Raw genomic sequence first — 13,116 nt, forward strand, 5'->3', positions numbered from 1 at the left:
GTATTGATTATGCTATTACAGTTGTCCCAATTTTTGCTCTTTTGCCCCCTCCACCCACCACCCCCACTCCCTCAGGCAATCCCCCCACCATTGTTCATGTCTGCAGGTCATATATATAAGTTCTTTGGTTACTCTATTTCCTATACTGTAATTTACATCCCCATGGCTATTCTGGAACTATCTATTTGTATTTCTTAATCCCCTCACCTCTTCATCCATTCCCCCATGTCCCCCGTCTATCTGGCAACCATCAAAATGCTCTCAGGATCCATGATTCTGTCTGTGTTCTTGTTTGCTTAGTTTGTTTTTTAGATTAAATTGTTGATAGATGCATATTTATTGCCATTTCACAAATTCACAAATGAATTTATGTCATGTATGAATTTCAAAAACTGGCTTTCACTCTTAATCTGTTCCTCATCTTTGCTTTGTCAGTATGCTTGAGATTTGTATGTACACCTAGTTCATTGCTCCTAATTGTTGTGTGATTTTCCTTCTTATGATCACCACGGTTTTTCTATTAACTCACTCAGTGATAGACACCTACTCTGTCTTCATCTTCCTACTACCAAAATTCACCCCCTAAACATTTTTTCTTATGATCTGTGAAAAATTTCCTGGCATATATCCATGTGTTGGAGAGGTCATAGGCACACAAATTTTTAATATCACTAAGGATTTGCAGTCTGCTTCCCAGAAGGAAAAAAATTTATATTCTCACTAGTAAAGCATGAAAGTTATAGTTTCCCACACCCTCTTGAAACTTGGTAGCAAGTTTCTTTCTAATTATGACTAACTTGATCTATGTAAAATTAATTTCAATTTCTTGGACTACTACTTTATATACTTATGGCCAAATCAGTCTTTCCCTTATATAAATTACCACTCATATCTTTTGCCTGATTTCTCATTTCATTTCCTGCCTTCTTCTTGTTCTTTTTTATTGAATTTATTGGGGGTGATGCTGGTTAACAAAATTATACTGGTTTCAGGTGTACAATTCCATGACACACCACCTTTACCCTGCATTGTGTGTTCATCACCTCAAGTCATGTCTCATTCCATGACCATTTATCCCTCTATACCTCTTCCAGCTTCCTCCAGAGATCACCACACTGCTGTCAGTGTTCATGAATTTTCTCTTTTTTTCCCCCTCAGTACCTAAAGATTTGCTTTATATTTAGAAATTGATGACTTCTTACTTTCACAAAATTCAAATGCTGTCTCCCAAAGGAGTCCTTTATCACCTTACTTTGTCTATGGCATCCTTTATTCAGCAAAAATGTTTCATTTTAAGGTAATCACATATAGCCATTTATCATCTTAGAATTTGTGCTCTAGGAGTCTCATTTTTAAAAATTTGTATTGAATTTCATTAGGGTAACATTGGTTAATATAATTATATAGATTTTAGGTGTACAATTCTATAACACATAAAATGTATATTACTGTATTGTGTGCTCACCATCCCAAGTGAAGCCTCCTTCCATCATCATTTATCCTCCCTTTACCATGTTCTATCTCTCACCTCTTTCCTTTCCCTCTGGTAATCACCATACTGTTGTTTCTGTCTATGAGTTTTGTTTTTCTTTTTCTTTGCTTAATCCCTTCAACCTTTCCACCCAGCCACCCAATTCTCTCTCCTCTGACGATTGTTTTTTCTCTTTATCATTGAGATTCTTTCTATTTTGTTAGTTCATTTTGTTCATTGGATTTCACATATAAGTGAAATCATATGGTACTTGTCTTTCTCTCCCTGGCTATTTCACTTAGCATAATAATCTCCAGGTCCATCCATGCTGTCACAGAAGTTAAGATTTCCTGCCTGCGTGGCATGGCTCAGTTGGTTGGGCATTGTCCCACAAAGCAAAAGGTCACCAGTTCAGTTCCCAGTCAGGGCACTAACTGGCTTGCAGGCCTGTGCAGGGGAGAGGCAGGGAATTGATGTTTCTCTCTCATATCAATGTTTCCCTCCTTTTCTTTCTCCCTCTCTGCCCATCTCTCTGAAAATAAATAAATAAATAAATCTTTTCTTTTCAGAAAAAGTAAGATTTCCTTCATTGTGATGGCTAAGTAGTATTACATTGTGTGAATATACCAAAGCTTTTTTGTCTACTCATCTACCAGTAAGTATTAGGGCTGCTTCCAAATCTTGGCTGTGGTAAATAATGCTGTAATGAACATGGGGGTGAATATATTCTTTTCAATTGGTGTCCCAGGTTTCTCTGGATATATTCCCAGAAGTGGAATCACTGGGTCATACGGCAGTTCCATGTTGAATTTTGGGGGGTAACTCTATACTGTCTTCCACAGTGGCTGCACCAACTGTATTCATACTAACAGTGCAAAAGGGCTCCCCTTTCTCCACATCCACACCAGCACTTGTTTGTTGATTTATTGATGATAGCCATTCTGACAGATGTAAGGAAATACTTTATGGTGGTTTTAATTTGCAAGCTATCTACAGATTCAATACAATTCCTATCAATGTGGTAAAGATAGTCTATTCAATAAATGGTATTGGGAAAATTGGACAGATACATGCAAAAAAATGAAACTAGACCACCTTCTTATACCATACAAAAGAATAAACTCAAACTAGATTAAAAACTTAACTGTTAGACTCAAAACCATTAAAATCCTAGAAGAAAACATAGGTGTAAAATCTAATACATTTCTTATAGCTATATACTTTCTGGTATATCTCGTTATGTAAGGGAAGCAAAAAAAAGAAATAAACAAATGGGACTACATCAAACTAAAAAGCTTTTGCACAGCAAAGGAAACCATCAACAAAATTAAAAGACAACCTACTGAATGGGAGAAAACATTCTCCAATGATACATCTTATTAAAGGTTCACATACAAATTTATAAAGAACTTGTAAAACTTAGCTCAAAAAAAAAAAGCCCCCAAACAATCTAACTTAAAAATGGGCAAAGGACCTGAATAGACAATTCTCCAAAGAGGACATACAGATGGTCAATAAATATATGAAAAGATGCTCAACATCACTAATCATCAGAGAAATAGAATCTCATTTAAAAGTCTTTCTCCTCCCCTAAGTTATAAAATATGCCCTAGGATTCTTCTATCTGTAATACTTAATTTTTCACAGTAAGGTCTTTAATGCATTGAGTCTACTGTTCGATTGGTTAAAACAGAGATCAGCTTTATTATTGTCCATATAGAAGCCAGATTTTTCTAGTGCCATATACTAACCTGTCCTTTCCCCTTGCTTTGTGGTTATTTTTATTATGTATCATATTCCCATAACACAAACATATTTCACAGGAGGGTATCATAATGGTAAAATATTTTTGCTCAGACACTAAGTCTGGACATGTAATCATACATAAGGGAAATAAATGATCTCTTTCATTGTTTGAGGCTCAACCTCTGTTTATGTTTAAGAGCTATATTTTATCATGTAGCATATAATTAGCAGCTACATGCTCCACTCTTAATTCACACACCTTTTCAAACCTGCAGACTTCTTTGCAAGAGCTTCCCCTTACAACACACTTGTCTGTCCAGTCTCTACTTCAGGGCTTCCTGAAACCCTCTACCATTCTTGGCAGAGCTTGCTACTAACTTGTTCTTCCTATGCAAAATATTGTCTTCTTGAGCTAAATTGTGAAACCCTTCCTTTAGAAGAGCTGCATAAAGTGATAGTCAAAACTTTTATGCATTGTGCATAATAATATATGGGTAATCAAATTGCATGCTTCAAGAAATAAAGTAATTACTGCAGGATTTAGGAACAAGAGCCTGCTTCTTCCATAAATAGCATTGCCCAAATCACTGAAGGCTTTGTATATAAATGTGTGTATGTGCGTTTAAGTCTGAATATGTGCGTGTGTTTATGTGAGGGACAGAGACAAATCTTGTATATTAATAGAAGTCTTGAAGTAAGGCCCTCCTATACTTCCCAGTATCACCAGTAGAAGATATCAGAGCATAGAATATGAAGGATTACAGTCTATGTAGACATAATAAATCACAGATTTTCATTGTTAATCCAAGCCAAATTGCTCACTAGAGAATAATCTCCACTGAGGCAGAGCCCAGGTCAGAAATGTCAATCAGCATTCATAAAAGAGATTGCTTCTAGAATTCCTCTTGCACAACAGTTGTTTCTCCCTCTTGTGATTTGGGTATATGTGGCAGGTTGGGAGCAAGTCTAACATGTTCTACTGTATCACTGCTACAAAGAATACAAACAAAAAAAAAAACACTTTTGCCAGTACTTTTCCCAGAATGTAAGCCTACTTCATATAATGCTAATTCAACTACACACAAAAACCTCTGAAACTCCAAAAGCCTTTTTTTTGGTGGAGTCACTATTTTGAATTCTAATATTGACACTGAGAGTGCCTCTTACTATCACAGCTTGGGCTAGTAATAACCCACTCAGCAGACATAAAAAATTTTAATTAATTTCAAAAAGTTTAATGAAAATTATATTTATCTAATAAAAGGCTATAGGACACCTTATAATTTAAATGAGTTTTCTTTGTTTTGTGATTATATTATGTGAACTCAGTATACATTGATGCACATCTTTCTAACTGACTAAACTCCCTGAAGGCTAAGACTATAGTTTCTTCATTTCCACATTCTCAGTGTGTGACATGTTCACACGATCAGTAAATTAAACTGGTTTTCATTTGTACTATTAATATTGATCAGGACCTCTGATTGGCAGTTTGATTTTAAAAATATGACTACAAATTAATTATTACTGTGTAAAGACAATCTGTCTGAGAGACAGAGTCCACAGAAGAGGAGGATTAATTTTTTTCCAGCTTGGGAATTATGCAATTATACTAATTATTGCATCTTCACAACTTTAGAGTTCTCCAATGCAAGAGATTACTGTTTAATGCCACAAAAATGTCAAATGGATTTAAGAGTAAAACTATAACTGGTTTCTTAAATGTGGTATTGTTTTCTTGTCAATTCATTTTTAATGTAGTTATGAGGATTTGTGGAGAAATTGTGATGTAATGATGTAATATGAAAATCATATACAATCCTGAGCAAAACTAATTGCACCCAGAAATTCATCACCAAGAATAAAACCTGTTTTCTACCATGACCAATATGCTGCTAGACATTTTAATTGCTATCAAAGAGCCAGGGATAGGGAACAGTGAATGCATATGGCAGCCCAGGCAATACAGCAACAATAAGAGAATATGCTACAGTCAATTTCATGAATAAATTCAGGAAGAAAACTGTAATATATAGTAGAAAATCTACTCCATTTCATGGGAGACAATCTTATAAATAGTAACCTAGGCTTTTCCAATAGCTAGATAGTATGATTCATGCTATCTATCTACATGTATATTATATATACATATATATACACATATATATAACACACACATACATACATAATATAGCATTCTTGAAATTTTTTTCTTATTCCTGATCTAAACTTCCAGTTACATCAAGGTTAAGAAGGTAGAATCCATGTTAAAAAAATCAGTATTAATGTGCTGATCTCAGCAGCCAGGCATTTAAAAATGTCAAAAAGCAGCAATCAAATAGATAGAACATCTTGATCGTTTTGGAAGTAGTCATCTTCACAAATTCTCTAAAAATAGAACACAGTAATTGACATATGGAAGCAGGTGAACAAAAGTTTATTGAAGGCCTGAAATCAAAGTTGACCAAGTTTTGATCTATTAGCAGAATGTCCTCCCTTCACCTGGATTTGTAAAAATAACATACTGTTTGTGAAATAGAGAACAAAATGGACAAGGGACATACGTAAGGAAGAGAATGAAGGTCCCTATCCCCCAAACCATCACTAATCTCTACCCTCTCCTACCTTCTGTTAGTGAATTCCTTCTAGAGTTTCCTCTAGGCTCAGAATTTTTGACATTTAGACTTCATCAGATAACTATTTTTTCTCTCTCCAGATGTCAGATTTTAAATCTGATAAATTGAGGAGTAATAAATATGATTATTACTAGACTTTGCATGTAAAAATTTAGAGGAAAATGACACATATGAATTTTTAAATGCCTCTGACTTTGTAAAAGGATAGAATGTAAACATAATAGCATTTATTCTTCTTTAAAATTGTCTTACTAGTATTTTTAGGGAAAAAATTCATCTTTGAGATGACAATGTTAAGACATGGACTGTAAAGCATGGACCATTCAGCTCACATCTTTATCTCTTTATTCTAGGGACTCAGAACTGACTCCATGGCCAAGAAAGAAAAAAGAGCCTTCATAGACATTCAACATTCACAGAATTAATTATTAGAAAGGTAGAAAATTAGGTCAGACCAGTATGAAGCATTTTAAAGGCCTAATAGAAGATAGTGCTATACAAAATTTATTCTTATGTTGGCTAAAATAAAACATTCACAACCTGTAAGCAAGTGGATTCACTTAAGTTTGCTACCTCATGCTTAACATGGGCACAGAGACTATATTTTTTCTTATAAACCAGAGTAAACCTGATTTAGGAATTTTGCGCTGTTTCTTCATAGGACAGTCAGTGTAACAAGTGCATTTGGGTGCTTAAGGCATTTGAGTGACTTGCAAAACTGCACAGAGAAATTGAGACAATTCCTGAAAGTGTGGGATATATGATACCTGTAACTATGGAAATTATAAAATTATAATGCAAGGAGAAGCAAAAGGAAAAAAGAAAACTCAGAAGTCTGACAAACTGCCTATGAAAATGATACCAGTTTAAACAGAAAGCCTTGGAACACCAAGATTAAGATAGAAAGTCCTCTAATGTACTACAGATATGTTACCTGTGAAACCTGCTATTAACCAACTACTGAAATATCACATGTGCCACAAGTGGGCAGAGGGATTTTCATCTGAGAACACTAACATATTTTTATAGATGAAGCATTTGTCTAACTAATCCACTAAAGCAAGGCTGTGTATCACCTTAGGGAAGAAAATGACAGAAAAAAAGAAAAGCTAATAACAGAACATGTAAACAAGCTAAAATGAGACTTAAAATGGAATTTACACGTTCCCAAACAAAATGTACCTTTTCTCCCTATTCTTTCTCCCTGCCAAAAATAAACAAATAAAAAAATAAATTCTTTAAGAAAGGTGTCCTAACAGGCTTATTTGTGTATGAGCAGCCTGAGAGCTATTGGCCATTAATGTCATTTCAGTCATTCTGCCAATGTATGCTTTCTCTTCTTCACACAGATTGGAAGGGTTTTCTAATATCAGTCGCCGGTTAGTCTGCTCATTCAGGCATTCTCCTTTCATAGTGAATTTTTCTTTACTACAAGGTCACTTTCACCTTACATCTCTGCCTTCTATATGGATGTGAAATATCCAGGTGTTCTGGATTATTAAAACACACACACAGCTTACCCTGCTTGAGAAAAATTATACTCATTTTTCATGGGGTTTTACATTTCATAATAAGCTACTTGTGTGATGAACCATTTTCATTTTTAATTATGATGTCCTCTGAATTCCTTTTTTGCTCCTACAGACAAAAAAATTGATCAAGAAATATTGTTATAAGCTCAGAAATAATTAAAATGCAATTCTTGTAGGGATGTTATCGAATCAAGAGAATCTGGAATTAGTTGCTTGGTGTTATCATAATTAAAGCCAATCTCTCACTCTAAATGTAAAATATGTCCAATAAGCCTTGATACATAAAGTTAAAATAGTGCTTTTTTGAGAAAGAAAATAGATATGGATATCTAGTATCAACTTCACAGGGTATCTATTATCAAGGGTGATTATGATAAGTGCTGTCTTGGAAGGGAGTAAATCCTGGGAAGTAATTGGATTTGCTAAATCCAGACTCACTTTGGCTTTGGTTCTGGCACCTGCAACAAAAAAAGGACAGCTGTTCTGGACACCCACCAAGTAAATACCATTAAGCTCATTAACACAAACCTTTGGCTATGATCAAGAGAAGTATCAGTTTAATCCATTATATGTCTTCTGTCCAGGGACTCACTCAGTCTTGCCCTTCTACTTAGAGAGGTTATAGGGTAGGATCTGGCAAGCCAACAAAATTCTTTTTGTCTTTATCAGGTATGAGTTTTATTTATGATCCAAGTGAAATGGCATCATAATTATAATGATAATAATAACCTGAATGGATAAACACCTCAATACTAAGGAGCTCAGAGGACTCTGCTGATATTTATCTAATTAATCCATACCACATGCTTTGTGAGTAGGCCTGTGGCATTATGCTTGGTTTACAAATGAGAAAAATGGAGCAAAATTGACTAGCCTGGGATCACTAAGTAAGCTACTTTGCAGAAAATAACATAGCCAAGACTTCTTATCTCTCAGTGTAATCCTGTGATTAAAACAGCAATTGTTAAAATTTTAAGATTTCTGGTAAGAACTATAGAGTCTGCAACTGTGAATTATTACTACTTGGTAATTGCAAGAAATTTCTCAGGGAGCATTAATCAAGGAGAGTCAACTAATAGACAAGATAATTGGGAATGTAGATGTATTACATCCTCAAATGATCTATAAATCCCTTTTTATCCACCTACATTGACCATTGTTTTTGGATCAAATGCCAACTGAATTCAAAGGGAGAAATGGGGCAATAGCTTAGGAAAGCTTTTAAGCATTATTCCAAAAGAACTGAGAGATGAAAAATAAACCTATACATTCTGTGACCTGTTTCATGCTTATTGTCTAAGCCTCTGGATTTTACCACTTTAAAACTACATGGAGTAAAACAATGATTTTGCCCACATTACTAAAATATTATAAATAAAACAACCTGGCAGATACTATCTGTGTCTAAATTTTTTTGAAGTCTCAACTTAAAGAAAAATGACCGTACAGATTGAGCTCTGAAAATCCGACACATAAAATATCAAGGCCTCCACTCTGTGAATCAACCTTTCCTCATCCTTACAGGGTCAATGGAATGTTTAGTAACAGTCATTGGAGCTAATCAAACTGAATGTTCACCATGATACTGACAGCCTTTCAAGTAAGTGAAATTTGACTACTTACAAACTATAAGAAACCTGTGCATATTTTTCTGGGGTCATTTGTTCTTTTTTTTGCAGCAATGAGAATATCTCAGTTTTTACCTCCTTACAGCCAGCATATCTCTCTAACGCTACCATAAAATGAGCAGAGAGCAGAATTGGGTTGAAGTTCAGAGAGAGGGTTTTGTTCATAGTCCAAAAGCCAGGTGGGCCACAATTTAACTGTGTTACGGATCTCTGTTGCTGAATAAGTGACAGTGTTGAAGAAATGAAATGAACAAAAAGACATATGTCTGTAACATAAAATGTAGTATCCAGCATAGAGCCAGAAGCTGATTCATCTTATAGAAGAGTATTTTTAGTTTTGGTACTCAGAATCTCTGAAATTCCTGCATTGCCCATTCTGCATACATTTAAATCATAGAATACAACTCTTAATGAGATAATTATTAATTAAATGTTGATCACTTTTGCATGCCAACTTCAAGCAAATATACATCACTTTTCATATTGCAGGCACTGCATTAGGTACTTTCACATTCCTGAGTTATTTAATCCTCACAACAAACCTATTCTTCCCATAGGTAAATAGGTAAATATTCAACAAATGTTGGTAGAATAAATGAATGAGAGAGATATTATCCCATGCTGAAGACAGAGTTCATAAAAATAAAGTGACTTTCCTGATGTCATACTGCTACTAAATAACCAGGCCAGTATTCAAATCCTGTCTTTTACAAGGAGTGCAGAAGCTAATGAGTGTGTAATTGCAGAATCCCCATTATGCAATTGTCTCCCCAAAAAGGCAACTAGATTTTTTTGTGAATGTCTTTTTTTAGGTACAGAAAAGCAATTTATTCCATTATAAGAGCTTACACAGTTAGTCATGGAGAATAACTAGAATAACCAGAACAGATGGTACCAAACTAGTGGTCAAGGACTAACTCCTAAAAAAAGGCAACTCTTATACAAGATTAATTTAATTTTAAAACCAAATACAAGCTATCAGTTCACTCTTCTCAACTTGACAGTCTACTTGTGGTAAACTATCAGGCAAAAAGCATACATCTTTACAATTTGGTGGCCACAAGTTTTTTAAAAAACTATTTCACAAAAAGGAAAGAAATAATACGAAAACCACTCAAAAAATATACTAACAAGCAAAAATATATGAGGAAAGAGAAACATGTAGTTTTGACTTAACTCAAGAAACTGAGAGGAGAATGGCCTACAGAGGAAAATGTACGTCCTGGAAAGTCAAGTGTGAGGATTTTAGAGTAGCAATTTGTATGACTTGAATCTCCCCTAATTCCTGAATAAAAACAACATCTTGCAGTACTTGTACTTCATGGCTCAGACACCTATCCCAGTTGGCTCTATTCCTTACTTACTTCTTGACTTTATTTAAATGAGTCTGAAAAACTTAGGGATATAGTATTAGAAAAAAAATAATATAACCACACACAATAGTACCTTTTCAGTGTCTATGTTAGATCTTTGTTACTAGAAAATTCCTGAAGAAAATTTAAATACCAGTCTGTGGTTTTGCTGAATCAAATCCCCCAGTTTAGAAAACACCCTCAGTTTAGGCTAATGTTATTGTAATGTTATTGTAAAGGGATAGCTGAGCAAAGTCTGGGTCTCAAAACCAGTGTTAAATCAATATCAAGGTTGAAAGGAATAAAGGGGAGTCTAAAATCACAAGAAGTGCAGATGTATTTAAGATCCCTATCCTTCCAGATCCACACTTCCTTCAGGGTCTTCATTATTATAAAGGTTCTCTGACATTTGCCACACCTGCATGATACTATCTTCTGACACAGAACAGATCCCCCAAGGTTTATTGGGATTCCAGGAGAAATCAGATATCTTCACAGTGCGACCACCATGAATAAACAATTCTAGTGGCCCGTCTTCTGCATCTTCCAGGGATTGTTTCTCTCCAATTTTACTTAAATCCAAGACATTCAGTCTGCGATCAGTACCACTGGAAGCCAAAATAGATCATTGTGAGCTGACCATTGAACCTGGAATATTTCATCCTTATGTCATTCAAAGGAATGCAATTTAAGTTTCAGATTTCTCAGATCCCACAAGACAACAGTCTTATCAGCTGATCGGGTGGCAAGAATAAACTCACTGTAAGTTTTGAAAGAAAGGCAGTTCACTGTAGCAGTATAAGCATCAACTGAGTGGCTTGGTTTGGAAATTGTTTGAACAAGTATCCCAAATCATAAATTTCTGATCATCAGCAACTGACCCAAACAGAGACTCATGAAGCAGAAGGCAGGAAACATCTTCTACTGCTGTATGTCCTATAAAGATGGTCTTCACATCCACAACTTTCCCTTCCTTTGGAACAGCACTGATGTCCCATAGGCAGATGGTATGATCCTCTGAAGCACTAAGAAAGTGCCCACTGAGATTTGGGTTTCAAGAAAGCCTATAGCTTTCCTTCTGATGCACATGGAAACATGAATCTGGGCTGCATTCCCCACAAGGATCTGGTTTAGAGCGCTGTTTTGTGTAGTCAAAAACAAGAACATCACTGGATGGAGTCTTTGTTGCAATGATGCAAGGGTTCTGAGGCATATAACCTGCCCTGTTTACTTCTCCTTGATGGTCAATCTTGATTTCTATTTTAATTTTTCCACTAGCAGAGCCAAAACCTCCAAATTCTTTCTCACTGTTTTAGTGTGAAGCATCAAACAGAGCATCATCATCAGGGAGCTGCACACTGGCTCTTACAAGGTGGTTTTGTTCATCTGATGTGTGTGTCCCCAGGACAAGTTGATGAATGCTAAAATCTTTCTCTTCTGGTCTGGTTACATCTGGAAGCCCTTGTGCAGTTAAGCTGGGCCATTCCAGAGTACGGGTGATCACCAAATCATAAAGAAAAGGGGTGTTCTTTTTCCATATTTTATACTCTTCATTAATCACACATTCATCTACTGTATTATCAAAGGTTGCTTCCTTGTCAGTCATGGCAGGCAGGCAAGTCAGGGGTATCCCAAGGTCTACCATTGTGGGAGGGGCAGGGAGTCTCTAGATGTTCATTCTCTGTGTGTGGTCTGTATTCTGTAAATGCCTTTATTTAACTTAATTCTGAGACTCATCAGGATGCTATATGATATGTTATTTCAAGCTTCTAACAATCATAAATGGGAGATAATGATATGCAATTTCATATACTTTTAGACATAACAGTAGCCAAAAAGGGAATTCAATTAATAACTTAATTCCTGTCTCCTTTGTTCTTTTTAAAACAATTTTTTTTTCAAATTTGTGTGATCAGGAGAAAGAAGATGATAATATTTATTCCCAGACTTTTCATGGCCATTACAATACCACTGAAACTCCTCATGCCTCCTTTTGTCCCTCTAACTGTCCAGAAAATGTAATTGCTTCCTACAAAGTCACTACAATCAATGAATAGAAAAGAGCAATTGATGAAGGAAGGTAAAAGAAGACTTAAGAAAGTAGATGAACGAGGCTGGTGTTTTGTTTTAAACCATAATCATAAGATAACTCTTTCACAAATGGTCTTAGAAAAACCAAAGGAAAAATGTTTGAATGGTAGACTTTGAGAGTTATCTATCTAAACTCAAGACAGAATGTTCAAGATTTGGTGTGCATTCTTGTTTTATCATTACACCATATGCAAACAATTTCAGGGGTAAACTTCAAAACATTTTTCATTTAATTAATGAAAGACTTGGAAAATATATAAATTTCACAATTACATTGAACTCAGAAAGATAGTTTAATATGGGTTTTAATTAGAAATATAAACTGCTTTGGCATATAGTACTACAATATAGAACCACCAAGCATTGTCATTATAATTCACACAGAAATATTTACAATTGAACAACTCTTGTGTTCAACTAATTGTACACTACACTGTCTTGGTCCTTTATGGCAAAATCCAGTGCTCACATGATGGAGTCTTATATGGTGCTAAAACTCTCTAGGAACTAAACATGCAGCCATGGATCATAGTGAGTTCTCCAGCATGAGATCATGTACACAAGTGAATCCCCCAGGTATAAGAGACTCCTAGATTTTAATAAACTTCTGAATAATGAAAATGGACCCAACAGTAATATTAGAACTAAATTATATAAGCT

At 35.2% G+C, this 13,116-nt stretch overlaps 1 pseudogene; it reads right to left on the reverse strand.

Annotated features, from left to right (window-relative positions):
* Positions 1-10,705: 10,705 nt before the first annotated feature.
* LOC123815882 lies at positions 10,706-11,971 on the reverse strand (annotated as a pseudogene).
* Between the last annotated feature and the right edge of the window lie 1,145 nt (positions 11,972-13,116).

Source organism: Phyllostomus hastatus, unplaced genomic scaffold (assembly GCF_019186645.2).
Source record: "Phyllostomus hastatus isolate PE091 unplaced genomic scaffold, TTU_PhHast_1.1 phas_contig_196, whole genome shotgun sequence".
Classification (NCBI taxonomy): Eukaryota; Metazoa; Chordata; class Mammalia; order Chiroptera; family Phyllostomidae; genus Phyllostomus; species Phyllostomus hastatus.